This window comes from Sorex fumeus, unplaced genomic scaffold, assembly GCF_029834395.1.
Source record: "Sorex fumeus unplaced genomic scaffold, SorFum_2.1 ptg000033l, whole genome shotgun sequence".
Lineage (NCBI taxonomy): Eukaryota > Metazoa > Chordata > Mammalia > Eulipotyphla > Soricidae > Sorex > Sorex fumeus.
The window spans coordinates 15632606-15658487 of record NW_026606090.1 but is presented as its reverse complement, the minus strand read 5'-3'; the positions used below and the strand labels follow the sequence as shown (position 1 = coordinate 15658487).

At 42.6% G+C, this 25882-nt stretch overlaps 1 protein-coding gene across 3 annotated transcripts in view; it reads left to right on the top strand.

Annotated features, from left to right (window-relative positions):
- Positions 1-25882, top strand: part of CSGALNACT1 (chondroitin sulfate N-acetylgalactosaminyltransferase 1) — a 419176-nt gene that overhangs the window by 48095 nt on the left and 345199 nt on the right. The gene's annotated exons all lie outside the window — the stretch shown is intronic.

Genomic DNA, 25882 nt, shown 5'->3' with positions numbered 1-25882 from the left:
TTAATATAACTTGTAAAGCATCCGTGAAACCAGTCCGGTGATTTACCAGATCTATACTCGTGTTCAGTCCATCATTGTTTTTGTAGGCAAAAGGGTTCAACAAATGAATAAAGAAAAAATTGTATATACATATAATGAAATAACATTTAGCAATAAAAATTGGTGCAGGGAAATAGATTGGTAGTCAGGGGCATATGCTTTGCCAAATTTGAAGCCCACCACACATGGTTCCCCAAGTGTCACTGGATCTATAGCCTAAGCAGAATTGGGGTGGTTTGTTGGCCCCTGGCACTGCAGGGTTTGAGGAACTCTTCATCTTCAGGCCTGAGTACTGTCTCCAGATGTCAGAGTATTTCTGGGAGCGGCCCCCAAGCCATCTGAGCACTGCTTGGAAAGAATCCCCCACTACCTCTGAAAAGGAAAGGAAATTTTGACAGATATTACAACTGGATTAATCTCTAATTAATCTATAAGGCATTATGCTAAATAAAATAAGTCCATCAGAAATCAATAATTACATCATGATTCCATTTATATAAGTTACCAAAAGTGGTTAAAAAGAGTAGTATTTATTGAGACAGAAGGAGAAAATGGAGAATTAGTGTTTCAGGGGTATAAACTTTCAGTTCTAGAAAATAAAGCTCTAGAGATGGATTATGGTGACGGTCACACAGTCACTATGTAAGTATAGTTAATACTGTTAAGTCATAGATTGAGAAATGGTTAAGGTCATAATTTGTTATTAGATATTTTGACACAATTAAAATAGAAGCATGGATACATTTATTTCTAATTTTAGAATAATACAGTCTGTTATATACAAAGAATTAAGATTTTTTAAAAAAATATATGAATCACTTACTACAGATCTGGGTATAGCACTCTGGGAATATGATTAGAGTTTGCTTTCAACTTTGATTCAAACATGAGCCTAAGCAAGTAATTTTATTTATTTATTTTTATTGAATCATCATGAGCTATAGTTGCAAAGCTTTCATGATTGAGTTTCAGTCATAGAATGATCGAGCACCCATCCCTCCACCAGTGCACATTTTCCACCACCAATGTCCCCACTATCCCTACCCCGCCTCCCGTCCCACCCCTCCCCCTGCCTCTATGGCAGACAATTTCCCTCTTACTCTCTCTACCTATGGGTATTATGGTTAAGCAAGTCATTCTAACATGTTGCCATGGTCTTTCCTTGTGCCATGGTCATGCCCTGTTGTGGTGACTATGAGAGTAAATAGTGAACAACAAAGCACCTCCACGTGCCCTGCCTTAGCTGCCACCTATGGCAGAGTCTGCTCTCCCCTCTTGACCTTCCTTCTGTGGGATGACCCTCCTGCCTTGGATTCTCCTTATCCTTTAGATGCTCTCTCTCAGGATCCTCCTTCCTGGATTCTCACTCTTATTCTCTCTGGGGTGGGGCTGTGCATACTTTGGGGTGACCCTTGAATCTCTGTTTCCAGGCCTCTTGCTTTAAACTTCACTCTTCTTTACACTTCCATCCTGATTTCACTAGAGTCTGTGCCAGGCACTGGAGAGATTATACAGAGGATAAGGCGCTTGTCTTGCATGTGACCGGCCCAGGTTTGATCCCTGGAACCCTATATAGTCCCCAGAGGCCCTCCAGGAGTGATCTCTGACTGCAGAGCCAGGAGTAAGACCTAAATACTGCCAGTTGTGATGGCCCCAAACAAAAGCAAAATAAAGCACTGCACTGTCCTCCCATTGTTCATCGGTTTGCTCAAGCGGGCCCAGTAACATCTCCAGTGTGAGACTTGTTGTTACTGTTTTTGGCATATTGAATACGCCACGGGGAGCTTGCTAGGCTTTGCTGTGCGGGTGAGATACTCTCAGTAGCTTGCCGGGCTCTCCGAGAGGGGTGGAGGAATCGAACCCAGGTCGGCCAGGTCAGCTGCGTGCAAGGCAAACCCCCTACCCGCTGTGCTATCGCTCCTGTCCTGATACGGAGAGAGGGGTACGAAATAACAATTTCCTGATTCCATTAGTCTTTATGAACTGGCTTTCTTCTATTTAAGAAAAGAAAAAAATGATCTACCTTTATTAGTCTTTTAAGTATCAGTGTATACCATAACATTAGTTTGTGGTTTCTCCCTGGCTGCAGGGAGCTTAGGTTTATTGGGTTCATTCACAGTGCTCCCGAGGCACTCCCATTCCTCTGTGCTTATCTTTAACCTTCTTTTTTTTAAAGTTAAAGTTAAAATAAAACTCAATAGAAAAAAATGTCTGTTGCCCAGATCAGCACATTGCCTTCTCTGCTAGTCCGAGGGAAGCCCACAGCGTTATGTGTGCTTGTACCCATTCCTGTAATTTCTGTGCCCTTCTCTCAGCACGACCTTATCCCAGCTGCATTTGGTAGTCCTGGATTTTTCTGATCTTGTTTTCCTCTGTGTTCCTTGCGTCCCATCTTGGGATTTTAAGCCTGTGGTCTTGCAGAGCTATGGCCAAATCTCCCACCGTACTGATCTGGTTTACTGGACTGTTTGGACTTCTACTACTGGGTCATCATTCACCAAGTACAGGGATAGAGCATCACTGGGATCATGTCCTTTCGCTTTGACTCACAACTAAGTGTCACTACAGTGTGAAATTGCAACGATCCATGTCACTATTGCCTTGCCCCTTTATCTTCTTTCTTTCCTTCCTCCTGACCATTTTTCATTGCTGTTCGATCCTACAAGGCTGTGCTCTAAGATCTTAAATCTTGTGTGTGCCCTTGCTTAGATCAAGGACCAACTCCTATGAATGGCATGCACAGTCCTTTGTGATTTTATTCCTCTGGCTGTGCCTCTTTATGCTTCATTTTATTTTATTTTTTCTAGGTTTGGTCCATTCTAGTGATACGCTGGCTTGCTGTGCAGCTGCGACAGTCCAGTGCCTATGGTGTCATGTGGTGCTGTTTGGGCCCGGTGGGGCGGGAGCTGCAGACTGTACTTGATAGTGTAAGGGAGCTTGGGCTGTGTGGTGCCTGCATGGAGCTTAGGGCTATTAGCCATTGCCCTTGCCCACATGCTTTTGAGCAATATCAAACTTCTGGGGGATGCTTTTCATGCATGTATTCATTTCATGGACCATTTTCTGCCAGAGAGGTGCTCTCTCCACTTTGTCTTCCTGGGAAATTTCCACTTATTATTCAAGATTCAGCTCCATTAGTGCTCTCTCTGTCATAATGAGAGCAGCTAACATTAGTATGTACCTCTTCTGGTCTAGTCATAGTTGAAAAATGTAAAAATAATTCTAGGTGCTTCTTAAAGGTAAAGGTAGGTTTCATTCAGCTGGGAAGCACAGGTTCAGAGTGGATTGCCTTTCTGAGTTCCAGAGGGAGCTGAACCTTTCTCAGCTTTGGACTCCCTGCCCCTGCAGAGTGGCAGTGAGACACAGCCTACCTGATTCATATTCACCCCACCTCTCTCTGTCTGCATTCACTGTTTCAAGCAGTGAATCCCCTGGGATTGCCATTAAACATGCTTGTATCTTGCTGTGGGGACCCCCTCATCCAATATGTTTCCATAGTGAAAAACTAACACAGTGTGTGCTCATCGAATATGGTTTTTTTAATTTTTAATTTTTTAAATTTATTTATTGAATCACTGTGGGAATCATCAAATATGTTTTTGGAAGAACAATGGAAGGACAGTCATCCATATTGGTTGAATGAATGATTAGTGATAATAATTTGTGAGGGGTAAAGAAGTTGACTAACTGCTAGTAGATTTTACCTGTTGCCTGATTTTGCATTGCTTCCACCTGAGGTTTTTTAATAGATGAATATTTGTTTGAAAGGGAAATTTTAACATTTTTCTAGACCCCAACTAAGAGAAATATTACTCCTCCAAAAACATTTCTGTTCTCAATTGCAGATCTGTGTTATTTCCATTGTTACTCTCTTTTGAATTTTGTCAGTAAAAAATTTGAGGAAATTGTCTGGTTATTTAGGTATCTACAGAATATACTCTATTACTTGAAATCAAAACCAAATTTACTCTCTGCTCTATTACGAGGCAAGTTTGCCAACCTCTGCCCAAGCTGCTGTTTAAATAACAGCATCACTGCTGGCATAGATTATCACAGGGGGATTGAAAATGTAAACTTTTAAAGCATATTTGTCTGACAAATGGAATAAAATTTGTGAAGTATTATGCAATGTTACACAAATGTTATTTTCCCTTTCATGTTCCTAGTCCTAAATTTATTAATATATAGGTATTCCCTGCGTTCTGAATGTTTACATTAGGAAGCTTTGCTTTTGTGTAAGATAGACATTGGTGGCTTTTCCTGCTAGTCGGAAGAAATCTGAAGATGAGGGACTGGAATCATATGGTCATGTGTTTGCCTTGTCTTGTTCCACCTGGCTTCCATCCCTGGCACCCCATAAGGCCCGCTGAGCCCACCAGGAATGATCTCTGAGTGCAGATCCAGAAGTAAGCCATGAGTACTGCCAGGTGTGACCCCCAACAAACAAAAAAGAAATCTAAAGTTTATTTCACTTTTATGACAAAAAGAAGAATGTGAAACTAACACGTGGTTTGCAGCAGCCCTGGGAAGGATGGAACTCGGGAGAGTAGGTGTGGCCGACAAGCTCCCTCTCCCCTACAGTGAACGTCTCTGTAAGGCTCTGTGTTGATCATGCTAACTAACATAATATAACATAACGCAGTTATAATACGTTATAGCATATTATAGCAGAACAGTTATAATAACATAACTAACATAACTATATGTTAGCATGATTTATGATTTAGGTTTTATATTATTGGTATGATTTAGTAGGCTATTTTTGGGGTCTGGGAATTCTTGACTCTTTTCCATAAAAGTGAATTGTAACTGCTTATTTGCTTTAGGCCATTTTAGCTTACAGAAGATTTGTTGCAACTGCTCTGCTTTGTGTAGTGAAAGAGATCTGTAGCTTAGTTGAATCTGAGAGTAGGCCACTTCAATAATATGGTGCTTAGTGTCTTCCTTCACTATGGTATACTAGGAATTAGTATAGTTTACGACTAACTGTATAAAATTTAAGTTGGAGATCGAATCTTTCTCATATTGTAGGTCTGAATTTCTGAGAACAGTAACTGGGATGCAGGTTATTTAACTATTCATGATGCTGTTGAGAAAGGTGAAACTCAGCAGCCCCATAAGCAATCTTTTTTGCATATTGAAAAAATGAGACTATTTATAGCCCTTGTCCACATATATATGTATATATTATGCTACTTATCTTTTTTTATATGTAGGAGTACTGCTATTTATTCAGCCACTGATTAGCTGATTAAATTGGGCATGAACTCCATCTTACTTTTTTTTCATAATTTTATTTATTTATTATTTTTTCTTCTTATATTTATGTATTGAATCTCTGTGGGAAAAGTTACTAAGCTTTCAGGTTTAAGTCTTGGTCACACAATGATCAACCACCTCTCCCTTCACCAGTACTCATTTTTCACCACCAAGAACCCCAATATACCCCCTCCCACCCCTCTTAATGCCTGTGAAGCAGATGATTTCCACTTAACTATTCTCTACATTGATTACATTCGTTATTTCGACAAAAGATGCACCATTATTGTTTAGAATTCCCCCCCGCCCAACAATCAGAATTGCTGAAAAGGCATTGTGAAATACTTTGTTTTCTATAGCTGGTTATGAGAATCATATAATCTTGCGTGGCCGCAATAGCGTCCTCATGATTTTGGATTTCTGCAAAGAGCCAGATAATTACGAGATTGGTTTCTGTACGTCTGGTGTTATGGCTGTGCTGGAGAGCTGATTGTGGGGGGCAACTCGTGACCTTGGTAGGGCATGAAGGACGAGCCAATATCACCTCCCCTTCCCACGAGACTGCAGTTGCCCCATCACTGCCGGCTCATACCTGGCTTTCTTATAAACTCTGAGGTGGCGGCCACCTTGCTGCTTGGGGGGTGGGGGGAAGGTGGAAAGAGCAACACCCTTTCCCTCTCGGGGAGGCATGGCGCCGTAGTTTAATGCATTGTCCATTCACTTTTCTGCTGCAAGCTGCCGGGCTCTGGGTTAAGCCCTTTTGCCTCTGGAGCCATGGCCGTGCCGGAGAGCCGCTTGTGGGGGGCAACTCGTGACCTTGGTAGGGCGAGAAGGATGAGCTGGTACCACCCCCCTTCCCATGAGACTGCAGTTGCCCCGTCAGTGGTGGCTCATACCTGGCTTTCCAAGAAGCTCTGAGGTGGCAGCTACCATGTATGCAGTCCAGATGAATTTATGCCAAAAGCTGCTGGGTTTCAAGATTTGTTTCTGAGTCTCTGGGATCATGGTCATTAATTAGCTTGATCAGGAGCCAGAGAGGCTGTTTGTAGGCGGCGACTCTGGGTCTCGCTGGGATGGGGAGGAAAGGCTGGTTCCACCACCATCTGGTGAGGCCTCGCATTTCTTGTCACTGCAGGCCGAGACCTGACTGTCCAGTGGCCTCTGGAGGATGCTGGTCACCAGGCCACCAAGGGGAACAGGCCAAGGCACGAAACCTATTCTCACCTGGAGTGGCCCAGCGCCAGTAACCTACTGCAGGAACAGGATGCATTTCTGCCAAAAGCCTTAGGGTTCCGAGATTCATTTCTGAGTCTCTCGGATCATGGCCGTTAAGCAGTTCGATCAGGAACCAGAGAGGCCATGCTTCCAATTATATAGCTGAATCGGAGGTGGTTTGTGGGTGTGTCTCCAACATACCTAACTTTTGGCCGTTTACTTTTTTGGTAAACTTTGCCCCAAGTTTTTGGGGTCTGGCCAAAGGCACAGCAGCAATTTTGGGGTATCCGAAAGCCTGACGGTGCCATCAGGCTCCTGATGCACTTGCTTCACAGGTACAAATTGACCTGCTGGTGGCATAATACCCCCTATGCTACTTATCTTGGATCCTGAAAGTTTAAAAAAATTTACATTCACAATATATTTTTTGGTTCCTTTTTTATTTTATTAAGGAGAAACTAAGTGCCTCTGTGTATGCCCCCTGCTGCACAGATAGCCAGTGCTTTTTAACATCTTTGTACTTTTGTACAGTTGATCATTTTAGAAAATAACCTTTGAATATGTGCCTGTTTCTTTTCTTAGTGTGCCTTTTCTTAAGATAATTACCTGCTTTTCACATAGGGGCAGCTGAGAATAGCTCAGAAGGACTCAGAAAACAAATTAAGGTAAATGATCACTTTTTAGCAACTTATTTAATGTTTGGGGAAACCAGTTCCCTCTCCTATTTTAGTAGTTCACACAAATATTCCCGAAACTGTAGTGTAGCATGCGACAGCATTAACAGTCTTGTGTACTCTGGAAAAGCACTGTGTCTGCCTTTCCTGGCCCAATCCTAGTCAGTACCACTATGATCATTCTAGGTAGTATTTTTGCTCTGGTTTTTGTTCTTGTTGTTTTGAGGTCACATCTGGCAGTCATGTGCTCATGGGTCACTCCCCGAGGTAGCAGGGAACCATATGATACCAGTAATCAAACCTTGGATTCTTGCATACAAAGCATGCTCTCTAGTATGAGCTATTTCTCTGGCTCTGATTTGATTTTTAAACTTTTAAACAATTAAGAGAGTTGAACTTTCTAAAATTGGTTATAAGGAATGAATATAGTGATTTTCTCTGGAATATAGGACTTGAAGTGGGAGTAGATCTACAAAACAAGAGCATCCATCAAAAGTAGTCATTAGTACTATACTTACTGTTCTTCTGTGGGTAGTTGCCAGAAGCTAATCATTTTCTGGAACACTGTGTTCTGTCTCAAGTTTGAACATCTGATATCTCTCTGGTCAAAAGGAAATGTAAAGCAGTTAAAATTTCAGGTGTGTTTAGAAATAGTTGGATAGTTATTTCAAGTCCAAAATTTACTTTTTTTTCTTTTTGAGTCACACCCGGCGATGTACAGGGGTTACTCCTGGTTCTGCACTCAGGAATTACTCCTGCGGTGCTCAGGGGACCATATGGGATGCTGGGAATCGAACCTGGGTCAGCCGCGTGCAAGGCAAATGCTCTAACCACTGTGCTATCACTCCAGCCCCCCAAATTTACTTTTTTCTGGATTAACCTATTCACTTAATGGTGGTTGTTTACTCATTGAAAAAACTATAAAATATTTATTAAGAACCTCAGCGAGTGTATTAACTTAGAGACTGGCTGCTCCTTCCTGGGAGTAGACTGGGGTGGATATTGAGCTTAGGTGATCAGAGCTGGTACTGGTGCCAGGGCACAGTTGCTGCCAAACTGGTTATCTCCATCTCCAACAGGTAAGAACTAAGAACTTTTATTTTAGGAGGGTTCTGGCAGGAAAAGTCTTGCGAAGGGAACTGAGTTAGTTGTGGGCATAAAGGTAAGACATGCTCAGGACTGTTGGTGTGAGAGGAGCTGCACTAGTCGTGGCATACACAATCAGAAAGAAGCCTGTAATGCAGGGACTTAGTTCTAAGTCTTTGGAAAGTCTGAGATCCAGCTGAGGGGTGACAACATCCCCTAGATATTAACAACAGCAGGAAGCCACTGTCTTCCTGGAAGCTGGTAGAATAAAGTAAGGGGCAGGGTATTGTTACCAGAAACTGAGTGGAATCCATATGGGGGATCCAGAAACAACTGGGACTAGGAACGAAGGTCTGTGTGTGAGAGCTGAGATTGTGTAGTCACTGCTAGGGATGACATCCAAAGTAGAGAGAGAAAGGGAGGAAATACTCCAGCATCTTCCCATCCTTCAGTCTTTCATTAAAGCTAGCTGGAGCCAGTCAACAACTGAGTCTGTAAGAGATAATTTTCAGGGGAAGAGCATGGATCAGGGATCAGGAATAGGAATGGGCAGGAATGAAGGGAGACCCCTTTCTTTTAAAAATTATTATTAGAGTTTAGGTAATATGCATATACTAGTGTTAAGGTTCATAGTATTTTTTGTTTTGGGGCCATACCTGGAAGTGGTCAGGGCTTACTATTGGCTCTGTGCTCAGGGATTATTCCTGGTGGAGCCTGGGGGACCATATGGGATTCTGGGGATTGAACGCAGGTTGATCATGTGGAAGACAAACTCCCTACCTGCTGTTCTTTTGCTCTGATCATAAAATTAATAGTATTGATGTACAGTTACTACATTCCAGCACCACTGAAGTTCTATGCCCCTCTACCACTGTCCTTGTGGCACCTGTGTTCTGATCTTTATTCTGATCTCCATCCCACACACTCCCATCCACATGCTGTCTTTTAATAAATTTTGTAATACAAGGCCAAGGGTTTGTCATTGTTCAATACTATATATTCCCTTGTTTTGTCGTTATGTATTCCACAGTTAATGAATGAGTGAAGTAATATGATATTTATTCTTCTCTGACTCAGTTCACTTAACATAATAATCCCCAGATTCACATACATTGCTGTGAATGGCATGATTTCATCTTTTTTTTTGTAGTTATGTGGTATTCAATTGTGTCTATGTAATACACCTTCTTTATCCATTCATCTGCTGTGGAAATTTGGGTTGCTTCCATATCCTGGCTCTTCTATTCAGTGTTACAATAGGCAGACTCACTTCTAACAAGTTTTTTTTTTTTTTTTTTTTGCACAATGTTGTTAACTGAGCAGCCCAGCAAGCCTTCCAAGAAGGGTTGAGCACTTGGAACATGAGGTTGTTTTGATTTTCCAGGGTCTGTTCCTGAGAACTGTTGTGTCAGGAGTAGGTGCTTCACCAACCCTGTAGAGGCTCCCTCCTATCTGGGGAGGTATTGCCAGGATACATACATCTTTTCAGGGGTGTGCACTTGTGAGATTATTACTGCCTTGTTCAGCAGCTGTTCCTTGACTGGAGCACTGCAGATCTGCTTCTGAGTGGTTGATACTCTCTGGAAGATGGATGGAGAATTTTATGACAATCAGTAGTGAAAGGAAAGTTTTGTTTAAAGACTTTTTTTCGTGCTTTCATGTCCTGGATGGCCTTAGAGGCAACAGTATTCTGAGTAAGTCATGTAAATTCTTCTCATATATATTCATGAACTTGGGTATCATTTGTTCTCTGAACCTTTCCTACTCACTCTGCATAGAAAAATCTGTCCTTTGATCACTCCTGTTCCCATCCTCAACATTTCCAATGACATCCCCTCAGATAGGGAACACACTGAGTTGAATGCTGTGTGACTGCAGGGAAGAGATGGGGTGAGCAGACTTCAGCTGTTGCTATACTGAGAACTACCTTTATTTGAACTGTTCATACAGAGCAGGCACGGTGGGAAGCACTTTATGAGGAGTTGCACAGTGATTCCCAAACTTAAGTGTGAATCACAATCATCAGCTTTGGAACAGGCACTGGCTTTAGGGTTACATCAACCACTCAGTTTCACTGTCAGCAGGTCTAGGGTGAGGCCAGGGATTCTCACTGCTCACCAGAGATGTGCTTGAGAACCTCTGCATGAGTGCTCTGCCCACTAAGGGACTAAGGTTCCCAGAGGTCTGTTGGATAACCTTGGTCAGTTCTTTCTCCTCTACAGCAAGGAGTTTAGGTTTACTGAGTAACACCCATCACAGTGCTCCCGAAGCATTCCCTTCAGCTTTAACTTCTCCTCTGTGCTCTGCTTCCCCTGTTAATCGTTCATTTCCTCTAACCAGACCCTGTGACTTGTAAGGATTTTGTATTTTGTATTTATAAGTGAAATATTGCCTTTCTTTTTTCTTTTATGTCCTTTGCATAGTTTACTTTAGAGCAATGTCCTTTTTGTATAGACACAGGAAGTCAGTTGATGCTATGCTCTTGTTACTTGAGAGTTAATTAACTCTGAATAATGTTTACTCCTGGGCATCTGTCATATTTCCTTGATTTAAGCCTCAGTTGTCCTCCTAGCACCCAAAAAAGAGGGTCCCCCCGAAGGGACTTTGATGGACCAGGGTGAGCTCTGAGCTACCCTGGCACTGAAAAGGGGCAGGTCAACTCCTATAAAACTTATGTTAAGAGCATGGTTATGGATAAATTCTATTATCACCCCAAAAGAAGTGACTGGACAAAGACCCCTTTGTGGTTAGAAAGGACTAATTTGGCCTAAGGACTATAGTCCGGGATGTATAGCAGGATGTCCCCAGGAGAGCCATCCTATAAGCCTAATATCTCTCTTTTTTTAATTTTTATTTATTTATTTTTTTAATAGTTTATTTCTTTATTGAATCACTGTGGGAAAAGTTACAGAGCTTTTGGGTTTAGGTCTCAGTCATGTAAGTATCAAACACTTTTCCCTTTACCAATACTTATTTTTAACCGTGAACCCCAATAGAACCCCACCTCCCACCCCTCCCAATTCCTGTGAGGCAGATGAGTTCTAGTTAATACTCTATCTACTTTGACTAGATACATTGTTTCGATAGAAGATGTACAATTATTGTTTTGAGTTTACGACCCCCCCCCCCCCAATCAGATATGCTGAAACAGTGTTGTGAAATGATTTGCTTTCTACAGCTTGGTTTAAGAATAAAATGATGTCACGCAGCCGCAATAGCGGCCGCGCGGTTTTGGATTTCTGCTGTTTCACTTATTAACCCTGGAAGTATTTCTATTAAAAGTTAGATAGTTAAGAGATTGGTTTCTGTGCTCTGGAGTCGAGGCCGTGCCAGAGAGCCGCTCGTGGGGGGCAGCTGGTGACCTCGGTCGGGCGTGAAGGACGGCCCAGAACGCCACCCTTGCCATGAGGCCCCCGCTGCCCCCCGCCCCCGGCTCAAACCTGCTGTCCACAAGGCTCCCGTGCGGCCGCCATCTTTCTTTCCAGAGAGGATCGGCCAAGCGGGACAACGCCCTTTCCCCTCCGGGCAAGGCCTAATATATCTCTTACTGTGTCCATGCAAAATGACTGGAAAGATTATTAAGAAGTGATTTTAATATGACTGTTTAAATGAATACTGACTAAAGAAAGGGGAAAGTAATACACCTTAAATGGGATCATCCTTGGGTGGATCTCCTAGCAGGATGAGGTATTGTCCTAGAAGAGCCTCCCAGAAGGAAGGGCTTTATATATGTTGATTGTTTTACCTCACCTATGTGTAATTGCTATTCCCAACCTATGATGTTTGGTTCTTAGCTAAGGCTGGGAGGCTGGCCTGAGAGATGGGATGAGGGGCAGGGGGAACTGGACCGGGATGCATGGTGAGACTAGATGGTTGTGTGAGACTGGGATGAGAGGAGTGTGAACCTAGAATAGGGGTAGAGATTAGAATAAATGGTGACTGATCACCAGCAACCTTGGAGGCCCTGTTTCCTCCTTTATGGTCTGGTGGCAGGGGTGGGGGGGCGTAAAGGTGGGGGGTGGGAGGAAGGGTGGAGGGTGGGAAGTGGCTCATGGCCACCAAATGCCCACACTTTGTGAACACACAGAGGTCATGTTGCCTGTTAAAGGCAGAGGACTGGGAAGCAGGTGCTCCTTATCTGTTGGTTTTCTGAAGCTCTGTGAAGACTCTCAGGCAGGGCTGCCTTTGGAACTTCTGGGCTGCTGCCCTGGGGGATCAGGCCCTTTCCCACCTGTGGAATCTCTAGTGTGACTTTCAGGGCCACACCACAGTTGCTAGTGAATTTCTTTCCTGCTGTAATTTGGTTTACATTTGAAAAAACTGGTACAAATGCTCCTGCTAGTTGAGAGGGCCTGGGTGGGCCGCAGCAGAGCATGGAAAGAATCTCTCCCTGGCACTCTGGGAAGGCCCAGATGACCTCTGCTGGCCTCTGCTGGTCTGTTTTCTTGCCTTTGATGCCTCTTTGCTTACCTCTTGCCTGGCATTACAAAATACTCCAAGAGAGTATTTTGTTTTGGTTTTGGTCTCTGGGCAACGCCTGGTGGTACTCAGAGGTTACTTGTAGTGATTCTCAAGGACTCAACTGAACTTTGAATCCAATCCTTTTGCATGCAAAGATAGATCTTCCCTGCAATCACCAGCCCCAGGCATATTTTAAATCAAATCTCTCCTCTGGATACTGCTGCATCTCAGTGCCCTGCACGGGTTGGTGTACCCAGCTCATCCCAGAGCTTAGGCATTGCACAAAAATGATTTCTGACTTCCTCAGATGCCCTTTGCACAAAACAATGGAAAGACTGGGGCTGGCAAAAGAAGGGGGTAGAGAGTGGACACAACACACTGCCTCCTACCTTAAACCCTTCTGGATTTAAAGCACATATTAATTATTGATTCACAGTATTTTTATTGCTCTGTCTGCACACTGCAAATGTGAATTCCAGCCATGTATTTTTAAACAGCTCTATTATGATCAGGCAGTTTTGAATAGCCCATGTAGTTTTTTACAGCTGCCTTCCTTCAAAAGGAAATAGCTGTTTTATATATGGTTTCTATTTTTTCATTTTGGTAAACTGTAGCCAAACTCTGAGTTAGGAAAAATGTGAGCTGTTTTATAGCTTAATAGTTCTATATGTCATACTTACAGTAACTTCCACCAGACTTCCTTAGCACAAACAGTGCATGCGTGTGTCCTGGGACTTGGATTAGATTAGAAGAATGGCTGAATTTATAAAAATATAGATAATCAGAATGATAAAAATGTAAAACATTTACTTGACTATAAATGCAGTTAATGTTACCGCCTGGCAAGAAAAATGTAAAATTAAATTTTCTTTTGCTTTAAGCATTGATTTTAAAAGTATTCATGTATTAATTGCCCAATCAATATTAGGCAATCAACTAGAAAATAACAGCTTGTGACTTTTTATCTAAAACATAGCTTTATTCAGATCCTGGCAAACTGGTACCTGTAATTTTCCAGTTGCCTCTAAAATATACTATTTCATTTTATCTTAGAGGCTTTGTCCACAGAAAAATGTTACCATCTTTCTTTTGGAAATGTTAGATAGAAGCAGGGTCCTTTATAGTCCTAGAATATCAGATGCTTATAGCAGCCTCGCAGACCTTCCCCACACATGGAATGCTCAAAACAATAGCAGTCATTCCTTGAATTAAAAAATAAGCAATTTGAGGAGAGCCTGGCCTGGAAGATTTCTGTTGCCTGTGCATCAGTGAGTCAGGGGCTGGAGACCCTCTCCTGCCAGGGCTCCTCCCTGGCACCAGCTGGAGGCTGGATGCACACTAGAGGTGAGGGTCTGGGGGTTGCTTCTTCCTCTGCACCTCAGACTCTCCTTGGACCACCTGGGCTCTCTCCCATCATTGCAGCTGTGTTCTTGGAGCCATCATCCCCAGCTATGGTAGAATCTTCAGGCGGACCTCAGAAGTCTCAGGGCAGCTTCTGGTGCTATCTATGGCTCAGACAGAAGGACAGGAGACCACAGACTCTACCTGTCCACTATAGCACTGTCCTCCCATTGTTCATTGATTTGCTCGAGCAACACCTCCATTGTGAGACTTTGTTGTTACTGTGTTTGGCATATCAAATACGTCACGGGTATCTTGCTAGGCTTTGCCGTGTGGGCAAGATACTCTCGGTAGCTTGCCGGGCTCTCTGAGAGGGGCGAAGGAATCGAACTCAGGTCGGCCGAGTTGGCCGCATGCAAGGCAAAGCTATTGCTTCAGCCCAGTGAATTAAACTAGAAGTGAAAAATTCTTCAAGTGGTATTTGTATATAAATCTGAAAAATCTGTTACTTTAAATACCCTGTGTTTTTTGGATATTGGGCATTGGGTTTTTCTTTTTATGATTTTAATGTGGATATTTTATAACTGCGATTTTCACCTTGCATTAAAAATAAGTAAATTACAAAATATTTCAGTTTATTTCATTCAAAATTATGTAATTTTTACACAAAATTGCTCTCATTTTTGTGGGGGAACCACACCCACTGGCTTACTCCTGGTTCAGGGGTCACTCTTGGTTTGCTTCGTAGAATTGAACTGGGGTAGGCATATATGCAAGACAATGACCTTACCTACTGTACTATCTCTCTGGCAACTTAACTCATTTTTGAAGAGAAAAGTAAAATGACATTTCATCAAAAAATATAAATTATGGATCTTCATTGATTGTGAATCTATGTAGGTTCCTCAGATTTAACAAATTTACCACTATGGGAATTTATAAAGATAATGGGGCAGGATAAGCAAGTGTAGGATGTACGGCTTTATCTATGTGTAATATATGTGTCTTCCCAACTTTGCTGTGATTTTGAAGTGTCATGTATATTACTTGTATTATACACAGCATATATATGTGTATAACTTTACGGGATTTTGAATCACATCTAGTGAGGCTTTGGGGATCACGCCTGGCTGGACTCTGGGGACCATGTAGTTTTAGAAACAGAACTCAGGATCTCCTACATGTGTCTGCTTACTCTGTTGAGTTCTCTCTAGTACTTAAAAATTCTTAATAAAATAAGAAGATATAAATAAACTTTTATATCAAAACTAAAAATATATAAAAACTAGTTTTTTTATAAAAACTAGACTCTACCTGTGGATGAGAAAAGCACCAGAGAGTTTGGTGGTGGTTTGATGAATGTTGGACTATGTGTAGCTCTAAGTGAAGGACTGTTATTCCCTGTTAATCAGGGGAGCATCTCTGCTGCCTGGTTGGGATCCATCTTGACACATCATATATGTGCTGTGTGGTGTCCATAGGGTTCAGCTCGTGGTGGTTACTAGGCCAGGGCAATCTGTTGGGGTTGTAGTAGTGAAAGTTAGACTGTAGGACTATCTACCACTGGGAGAGCCACAGGTGTTGGTGATGCTTCATGGAACCAAGAAGAAAGAATGGGTACAGGCAGATAAAGAGAACAGTTCTTTCTCCCCCCTCAACCCCTGCTCCATTTTTCGAGGAGGTGAGTCTTCGTTAGAGGAGTTGAAGGAGCAGATATCAAGTGTAAGGGGCTGTTCTTCTATTAGCCTGTGTGATTCATTTCTCCTAGATTTTATGAAATGTGGAGTTCCATTGATAGATTGATCACTTGATAGATTATGCTATAGAACAAAGGAATTACCTCCATACAAAAATCAGTGGGTTAGCTATGAAAGGGAGGATGCACAACTACTTCAGGGGGGTTGTTGTAAGATAGATGACTCTGATAGAAGAACTTCTAAGCTCTAAAAATTGGACACTGCACAGCCCTGTGACAACGTGAAGAAGAGACTTCGGATGTGGACCATTGGAGGAGTCTCTGGGTCAAACTCCATGGTGCTCAGGGATTATTCCAGCTCAGCACTTAGGGATCACTCCTGGCAATGCTAAGAGATAGAACCCAGGTTGTTCAAAACACAGGGTAAGTGTCCTACCTGCTATACTCCAGCCCTGGAGCATACTTTTCTCTCTGAGGGTCATATTGTATTGCTTCTATTACTTTCCCATTTTTGCTGTTGTTGTTGCTATTTGTTTTTATTTATATAAGAAACTGGCCTAAAAGTGTCAACAATGGGAAAATTGCATTGATGTTTTGTTTCATGATCTCCAGTTGCAGCCACAGTTGTAATAGCATTCTCTTGGTGGAGTCTTTCTTTTTTCCTCAGTAAAGAGTAAAACCACAGAGTAGAGTAAATAATGGATCAGTGACATTTCTTCTCTAGAAGAGTATATCTTTAGAAAGCACATTTTTTCTGACACATGAGAAATGGTTGAAGACTTTTCAGGAATTATTCATATTAGTGTGGTAATGGTCTGAGACATACAACATGGAGAGAGTAAGATAGTCTAATTTATCATCTACATCAAGTAGATGATTTAGCTAAAATTTAGCTAAAATTCTTGCCATAAATCATCTAATTAATGTAGATGATAAATTAGCTAATTTTATTTATCAATAATATGATGCACTCTATCTCCAGTACTAAACATTATGTTATTGCTGTGATGCACACTTGCACAAGATTTATTTTTCTAATAAGGCATCTCCTTCATAGCAAACACACTTTTCTATATCAAAATTCTAATGGGAATAAGGGATGAGTTACATGTTCATTTCCTAAGTGTTTATGCTCAGGAGAGGAATTGTGTATGTTTACAGTATCACACAGAGTAGCTGGTAATTAAGTATTTTGCTGAGGAATTGTTTATTTAATAAATCGAACTGAAGAAAAGTTCCTTGGTGATTTGAGGCTTCTTTCCAGTAGAGTAAAAGTCTCATGCGGTCATATTCTGCTCATTTTTGTGTTTTCATTTCCTAGTGTTTGTGCTTCTGTGCTCTATATGACTTTGCTCCTGATAGAAATTTCTGTGTCGGATTTAAGAGGTAGATGATTGTGACCAAGTTAGATGTCAGCTCATGTGAAGAAATCTCTCCTGGGCACCACCTCTAGTGCTGTTCTCCCTGGGCATCCTGGATTCATGCTGCCCTTCACAGGGAGGTAAGCTTGTCTCCTGCTACATGATCAGAGTCAGAGAGGGGCTGGTGCTGACCCCCAGTGTTACTGTGGCTGGTATTCACAAATGAACTGGGTGTGGTGTTTAGACCCAAGGTGTAGGTGTGGTAGTGTTTGCTGTGGGGTCCATTTCAGGGAGCATCGTGTTGGTGGGAGGCAAGCAGTCTCTCTGCCTGGCGTAGACACTGATGCCTGCATTTTATTGGGGCCATTGGATCCCCTGTCTAGGTGAGACCACTCACATACTCATGGCTTTGCTGAAAGGAGTTGGTTTGCCCAGAGGTGCAAACTGGCAGAAATAGAACTTTTGCGTAGACCTCTTCATGAACCTCCTCTTCTAGTCCATGTTGATCTATCAGCACTGTAATGAATTGGCCTTCACTGAAATTACACACCAGTGAGTTACAGAAGAAGAGCACGTGGCAGTGAGAGTTACCAGCCTTCCTGGCTGTGTTCCCTGGGAGCCAGGTTTGACCTCCTGCATCCTCTGAGAGCTCAGGTGGTGACTGAGCCCCTGTCTTGCTCTCCTTGCATCTGTCCCACCCGAGGGGTGTGCTCTCAAGGGCTCCTGTCTCCAGGCAGAGTCAGGGCCACCTTTCAGCACCAGCTGAAGAATGAGCACGCTAATCAGGGCCAGCCCCATAGCTTCTCTATTTCCCTTTTCCCAATAAAAGTACTGCAGCACTGTTGTTCCATTGTTCATCAATTTGCTCGAGTGGGCACCAGTAACATCTTCATTGTGAGACTTGTTACTGTTTTTGGCATATCAAATACGCCACGGGTAGCTTGCCAGGCTCTGCCCTGCAGTCGCGATACTCTCAGTAGCTTACCAGGTTCTCTGAGAGGGATGGAGGAATCGAACCCGGGTCGGCTGTATGCAAGGCAAATGCCCTATCCGTTGTGCTATCGTTCTAGCCCACTAAAGTATATGTTCTTATTTCTGATAGATTAGGAAATACAAATAAAAAGAAATAAAGAAAAATGAGAACATTACAAGAAGCAAATAGATTTTAAAAAAAGAGGAAAATAAAGAAAATTTAATTTGCACTTGAAATAACCACATTAGCCATATTTTTCCAGACTATCTTACCATTAATTTTTTTTTCTGTTTTTGGGTCACTAGCAGCAGTGCTCAGGCTCCCTCTTGGCTCTGCACTTAGAATCACTCCTGGAAGGGCCTGGGGGACCATGTGGCATGTTGGGGATTGACCTGGGTTAGTCATGTGTAAGCCAGGCGCCTGACCTGCCATGCTATCATCTCTACCCTCTTAACATTAAATTTTTTCTTCTATGTGATAGGTGTCCTTCTCACCATCTGTGTGTGTCCACTTTGTGGGGCCATAATTCCCAGTTTATGGGAAAGAGAGCTGAAGCTCACCTTTGAGCCTTGTACTGTTCACCATAACTGACACAGCTTGCACATTGTCTAAGTAGTTATTTTATGACATTTACCATGTGGGAGCCTGTGTGGAGCTGGGGAGCATGTGCCATGGAAGGGGTCCACAGTATGGCCAGGGGGTGTGGGTCTTGACATTTATGCAGCCACGGCATCCCTTTAAGAAAAATCACATGCATTTTTTAATACCAAATTAGACATAAAAGTGAATATTAGAATGAGAAAAGGAATCACAAGAAATCAGTAAAATACTAGAGATTCGGGTCCCCTTACTTTCTCTTTCTGCAGCCAGTCAAAAAAGGCACCTCTATGGAGCTACCTGTGTCCCCGCCTCCCCAGGGTCAGTGAGAGTTACCCCACGAGAGTGACCGAGTCTTGTCCATTCCCAACTGCTGACATGTCTCACATGGTCTGAGGGTTTCACATTTTGTCCTTGTTAGAACTACTTTGTCATTTTGGGACATTTGGATTAGGGATTAATATATTTCTGTTATTATTATTTCCCACATAGTAACCAGTTGCAATAGTGCTCGTCATCCACTGAGTCATCTAGCTCCCAGTGTTGTGAAATGCTACTTGTACCATATATTAAATTTATATATACTTGCATCCACTTCTGGATTTTCTGTTTGCTGCAACTGAAAGGCCTGCTTTTGGGAGGGAACCAGGACATACGCGATTGATCAGGACAGGCTCCTGCAGGGTGAGGTTAAGGTGCATAGTTTGAAAAAAGCCTGATCAAGTGTAAGTCACATAGCAGATTAGATTCTTGCCGAGGCCCATCACATATCTGACCTGACACTCCTTTCCTGGGTCTGTGCTGCCTGCTGATGGCACATCTGTTTCCCTGCAATCATGTGCGGAAACATATACAGGGTGAATTTGTTCTTGCCATGCACGGTGCAAAAGACTACATGGAACTGACCCAACTTGAGTGAATCTGGGTCCTGACTTTCCTTCTGGATGGTGAGAGGATGGACCGTGGGCCCCCTCACTGCACTCTTGTCCTGATGATTTTGTTTGTTTTGGGGCCAGACCCTGTAGTATTCAGGTTTACTCCTGGCTCGATGCTCAGGAATCACTCCTGGCAGTGCCCAGGAACCAGCAGGGATGCCGGGGATGGAACCTGACTTGGCTGTGTCAAGGCAAGTGCTGTACTTTGCCCCTGAGTGTACATGGACTGTTGTGCCATGTCTGTCATGGCTGCCCCAAACCTGATCTCAGGCATGAAGCTTGTTCCTCAGACATGACAATCCTGTGAGCTGTTGTGGGGTCCTAAAGTGCCGAGTAAACTGAGACCTGAGTTTCTACAACTTACAGATGCTGTAGACTCATTTTACTTTCTTATTGTTTCACTTCAAAGCTGTGTGATTTGTGGGTGCTTGACCAAGTGAGCATTCCTTTCTATGTTCTACATCAGGATAACCAGAGGGGGGAGATGATGACCGGGTCATCTCTGTGAGCTCATGTATGCATTAGGCAGGACAGAGGGAAGTGCTTTTGGAGGGGGGAAATTGGATGGACCTTCTCTCTGGTGATTTCTCAGAGCCATTTTATTTTTAATTTGGGTTGACCTATAAGTTAGTCTGCCAGTTTATTCGCAGGCATGCAGAAAGGACTCTGTGGGCACATTGCTTGGTGACTGAAAGCAGGGTGAAGAGACATCACCTGGAAAAGTTTGCTGGGTCTGAGACAGGAGTATAAGTGGAAGCTCAGGTATAAATATTTTAGTTCCAAGTTCATCTATTGTCTTAGTTCCAAGTTCAACTATTTCTAATTTAAGTGCTCTCCTCCATCTTCATAAACATACTTTCACAGTGACCTTTGAAGTTAGGTTCTAGTTTAGAACTCTTCTTTCTGAAAATCTTCCATTAGTGCGTAAAAGCACCCTTGGCTTGAGGTTCTAAATCTGTCTGCACCTCCTGTAAGTTGTTTCTTCTGTGCAAACTGGCACATGGTCCACGTTGATGAGAGTTCACCCAGGAAGAGGCTTGAGCAGGTGTAGCAAGACTCAAGGACTGTAGTATAGTATGGAAAATGAGGCAGCCTGGTAGGCGCATCCCTGGCTATCTGGGAAATTCTTGTACTAGGAATGTAAACTCGGGAAGGTCTGAGCAGACCCTGTAAGTATCTGGCAAGGACTCAGCTTCTTATCCAATCTGAGATTCGCTGATGGGATGGGAGGAGCGGATGAAGCAGATGGGCATGGGAACTCACCAGGGAAATTGAAGAGCGATCAGGCACCTCTATGGGGTATTCCAATTATTATCCACATATACTGTTGTATGCCTTGTAGATTGAGAGCAGTATATGTAATGATTTCTATCATCTGATGCAGTTTTCTAGCTCTCACTCACTTCCTACCCCATCTCGACTTCTCTCCTTCCCAGCAGACAGGTCAGCTCTGTTAGTAGCAAGAGGCCCCACTGTGAGTCTGTATATCTGCCCTTACTCTGCATCTGCAGCTCTGCTGGTATGGTTCTTCTCTTTAAAAAATGTGATTTGCAATACTGTTAATGGCAGTTTTGTATGTCCATGAGCAGAAGTAGCAAGAATCCTAGCTTCTTTGTGTTTCAAGGTGACGCCATGAGTCATTTGGTGCACATGCTCACTGTCCCTGTCTGTACTTTTGAATTCGATTGATCTGCATGTGGAGTTAATTGTTTGCTATTCATTAAGGCTTTGTGTGAGACTTGCATTTCCATATATGTTAGAGTTCCAGTATATGGATCACTATGGATTTCTCTCTGAGCTCTATGAGTTCTTTTTTTTTTTTTTTTTAGTATCTTAGTATTGGTGTCAGTGCTGTTTCCTCACCTATTACATAAGGGTGACATTACAATGAATATGAAAGGCACAAGACCTTTCCCTTCCTGTCCCTCCCCTCCATTCCTTGGGTTGGACACTCTCAAACTGTGCTCAGGGGGCTGGGGTCATTGCTGACAATAACTAGCCAACCACACCAGACAGTTCAACATGAGGGCCTGAGGATGTGGTGTTGCCTGGACTCTGGTTGCAGGCACAGGAGTACTAGGTGGTGCCACACCTGTAGTTGTTAGACTCTGGACCATGTGTGGTGCATACTTATGCACCTGACCCCTTGGACCTCCTTTTCTTAATAAACTGGGGAGCTGGGAACTGACTTTCCATCTCTTGGGTACCCGATTGCATTATGTCAAACAGTCAGCATCTGCTCTGCTGAGGCAGCGACAGGGCTTGCTGACCTGGGCTCGGCTTCCTGTGGCTTCTCTAGACTTGGTTTGTGTTCTCGGTTGGATTGCAGTTTCACCTGGAGCTTCTCTGTCCCTCTCTGCACCTTGGTTTGTGTGCCCGATTTCTATCTTACTCAGTAACTCTCACTTTGTGCTCCCTTTTCCACCACATAGCAGATGTAGGTCCCTGGACGGCAATTCTGGGTATCACTGTCAAAGTGGCTGCATGATATTTGGGATTGTCTTTGAGGAAGTAGGTTAGGAAATGTCCTCCTAATGTGGTCAGATAGCATTTAGTGGGGTACATGCTTTCCAGACCGTTTCATCACTGCTATAGGAGAATTCTGCCTACATCTACACTGAACTTCTGCACAACACATTTTTTTCTTTCTTTTTCTTTTTTTTTATAATATAGGAGCACTGCTAGTTATTCAGCCATTGAGTAAGCTGATTGAATTTGGTATGAACTTCATATTACTTTAAATTTTTTTTTAATTTTATAAGTTCACAATGTTTGATTACACTCAATATTCAGACACTAATCCCACCACCACTACACCTTCCCTCCACCAAATTCAGGATGTTTCCATCCCAAACCCCAATCCCTGTTACAAAACATAACCAAAGTACCATATTTTGTATTGTCTGTTATGAAGAACTGCTGAACATGCTTACAAAAAAGTGTTCATATAGGAAACAGTGTGAAGATTGTTCTATTTTGGCAGGAACCATTAAGACATTCTACAGGTTTTCACTAATATGTTGTTAAAGTTTGGATGGTATGAGCTTTGGTATACATATCTGAAAGTATGTATATATGCATATATATGTATTCTGCTCTATTATTTGTTGCCTACTAACTGAACCCCATCAAATGTGGTATGGTAATTATGGAGAATTGCTAAGGAGTGTTTTATGATGTGTCACGTGGCTGCTTTTGCAGCCGCTCAGTCCAGGAATATATTTACTCATATGTGAGGCTCGGTCTGAGCATGTGGGAAGCAGCCTTGAGCATGGCAGTGGTTGGGTTGTGGAGGTTTTTGGCTGTCAGAGCTGGGTTCCTTAGGGCAGGGAGGGCTCTCACCTGCCCCACTCTGGGAGGCCCTATGTGAAACAGCCTGGCGTGGAGTCCGGTGGCATGGTTATGGGGGCCTCATGTTATGCTCCCTTTTGGGAAAAGCAGCCATGTGATCTGGATGTTGGCCGATGACGAGATTATCTGGCACCAGCAGGAGGTGTCTTATGGGCGTGATACCTGGGTTGCCGGAGACTGGGGAAAGTGGGCAGAGGATCTCTACTCCTGGTCCTGTTGAGCCCAGAGTCCAAGATCACAAAGTTCCGCATTACCTGGGTTCTGTAGGACTTCACTCATGTTTGAGGCTTGGCCTGAGCATGTGGTGAGAGGCCTTGAGCATGGCACGGGTTCCTGCCTACCTCTGTGCTATAGGCCCTAACTGCATCTTTTGATCTTTTTTGAGATTTATGGGTCTCTGAAATAAGGCCAATAAATGAGCTTATGTAGCTGAGCTGGAAGTGGTTTGTGGGTGTTTCTCCCACATACCTAACTTTTGGCCATTTAATTTCTTGGTAAACTTGGCCCCAAGTTGTTTGGTCAAAGGCACGGCAGCAATTTTGGGGCATCTGGAAGTCTGAAGGCACCATCAGGCTGCTGACGCACTGACCCCACAGGTACAGGTTGACCTGCTGGTGGCACCATACCCCCTACAACACACTTTCTAGTTATGTTCTTCTCTCATTCCTTAAATTAGCCTTTTCCACGCCATTTTTTAAAAAAGGTTTCCAGCATCTCCTCACTCTTCCTGATGGAGGCTTATGACCTGTATTCTTTATTTCACTGATGAAGTGAAAATACTTTGAAGAGAGTGGATCTATCTTTTCAATGCTGAAAGTTTAAATATACCGTATCTATGCTTTGCACTCTTTGTTTTGGTTTGGGGTCACACCTGGTGGTGCTCAGGGTTTACTCTTTGCTCTGTGCTCAGGGACCACTCTAGGCAGGGATGTATGGGGTACTAGGAATTAAACTCAGTTCAGCTGCATACAAGGAAAGTGCCCTACCCACTGTACCATATCTCTAGTCCAATGCCCACACCCTTATCCATCCTCTCTCAGAAGCCTGTCCTTCTGCTGCTGCGTTTTCCTCTCAAGATTCACAGACATTACTCTAAAGGTGATTCTTCTCTCTTTAAGTCTTTCTGTTTACTGGGGAATCCCCATCAGCATACAAAAGCATCTTGCAACTGAAAATGCATGTTTTTAAATAAAAAGATATTTTTCATCTTTGATTGTTAGGGAAATGCAAATTAAAACAACAATGAAATATCATCTTAGACTTGTGAGAATTATTATGACTCAAAAGATCAGAAATATGAAAGTATTAGAAAAGAACTCTTGTACTTCACAGTTTGAAATGTAAATTGGTGTACTACCACTACGAAAAACAATATATTGATTCTTAGAAAAATTAAAAATAGAAATTCCATATGATCCAGTTATCTCTCTTCTGGTATTTACCTGAAGGGTACAAAAATTCTAATCCAAAGAGGTATATACATTTTTGTTCATTGCAGTACTTTTTAAAAAATTTTTAATTTATTTTTTTTGTAGGAGTACCACTATTTATTCAGTCACTGATTAGCTGATTGAATTGGGCATGAACTCCACCTTAATTTTTTTTTATATTTTTTTCTTTTTATATTTATTTATTGAATCACTGTCGGAAAAGTTACTAAGCTTTCAGGTTTAAGTCTTGGTCATACAATGATCAAACACCTTTCCCTTCACCAGTACTCATTTTTCACCATCAAGAACCCCAGTATACCCCCCCTCCCACCCCCCAAATGCCTGTGAGGCAGATGATTTCTACTTAACTCTTCTCTACATTGATTACGTACATTATTTCAACAAAAGATGCACCATTATTGTTTAGAATTTCCCCCCAAACAATCAGAATTGCTGAAGCTGGAGGTGGTTTGTGGGTGTGTCTCCCACATACCTAACTTTTGGCTGTTTACTTTCTTGGTTCGGAGAGCCCGGCAAGCTACCGAGAGTATTCGATATGCCAGACACAGTAACAACAAAGTCTCCAATGGAGACGTTACTGGGCCCGCTCGAGCAAATCGACGATCAACGGGAGGGCCTTTACCTTTACCTTTACCTTTACCTTTACCTTTACTTTCTTGGTAAACTTTGCCCCAAGTTTTTGGGTCTGGTCAAAGGCACAGCAGCAATTTTGGGGTATCTGAAAGTCTGATGTTGCCATCAGGCTGCTGATGCACTCACCTCACAGGTACAGATTGACCTACTGGCGGCACCATACCTCCTCATTGCAGTGCTTTTGACAGTAGCAAATATTTTAAAACAACCTAAGTGCTCATCAAGACGTGATTAAATCAAGGAAAAATAGATAGGCACCATAAAATTTCACTTATGTGTAGTAGATAAAAACAAACAATGGATGAGCCAAATAAAATTAACCTTTTAAGATCATAAAGTCAATTTAGTGGTTACCAGAAGAGAAGGTTTAGGAATGGGAAAATTCAGTAAAAGGGATCAATTGCATGCTAAAGGATGGAAGCTGCACTTCCGGTGGTGTATTATATACATTATATGTAGTGTATACAGATGTTGATTTACAGTGATATTTGCCTGAAATTTTTATAATGTTTCAATGCAGTGTTGCTACTTCAGTTTAAAAATTAAAATTTCAAAAAAAATTTAAAATTTCACTTGAATCCACTTGTCTATAATTTTTATTTCTGTGAACATTTTCAAAAAGAATTGCCTATACTTTCTCTACTCCCTTCCTTCCTCCAAACCTCCCTCCCACTTACCTTTCTTTCTGGATCATATTGAGTGGTGCTGAGTGCTTACTCCTTGTTCTGTGCTCAGGGGTCACTTCTGGTGACCCTTGGGGTACCTTGTGGAGTGCTGACGAGGAAACAAGGCTGAGCACATGAAAAGCAA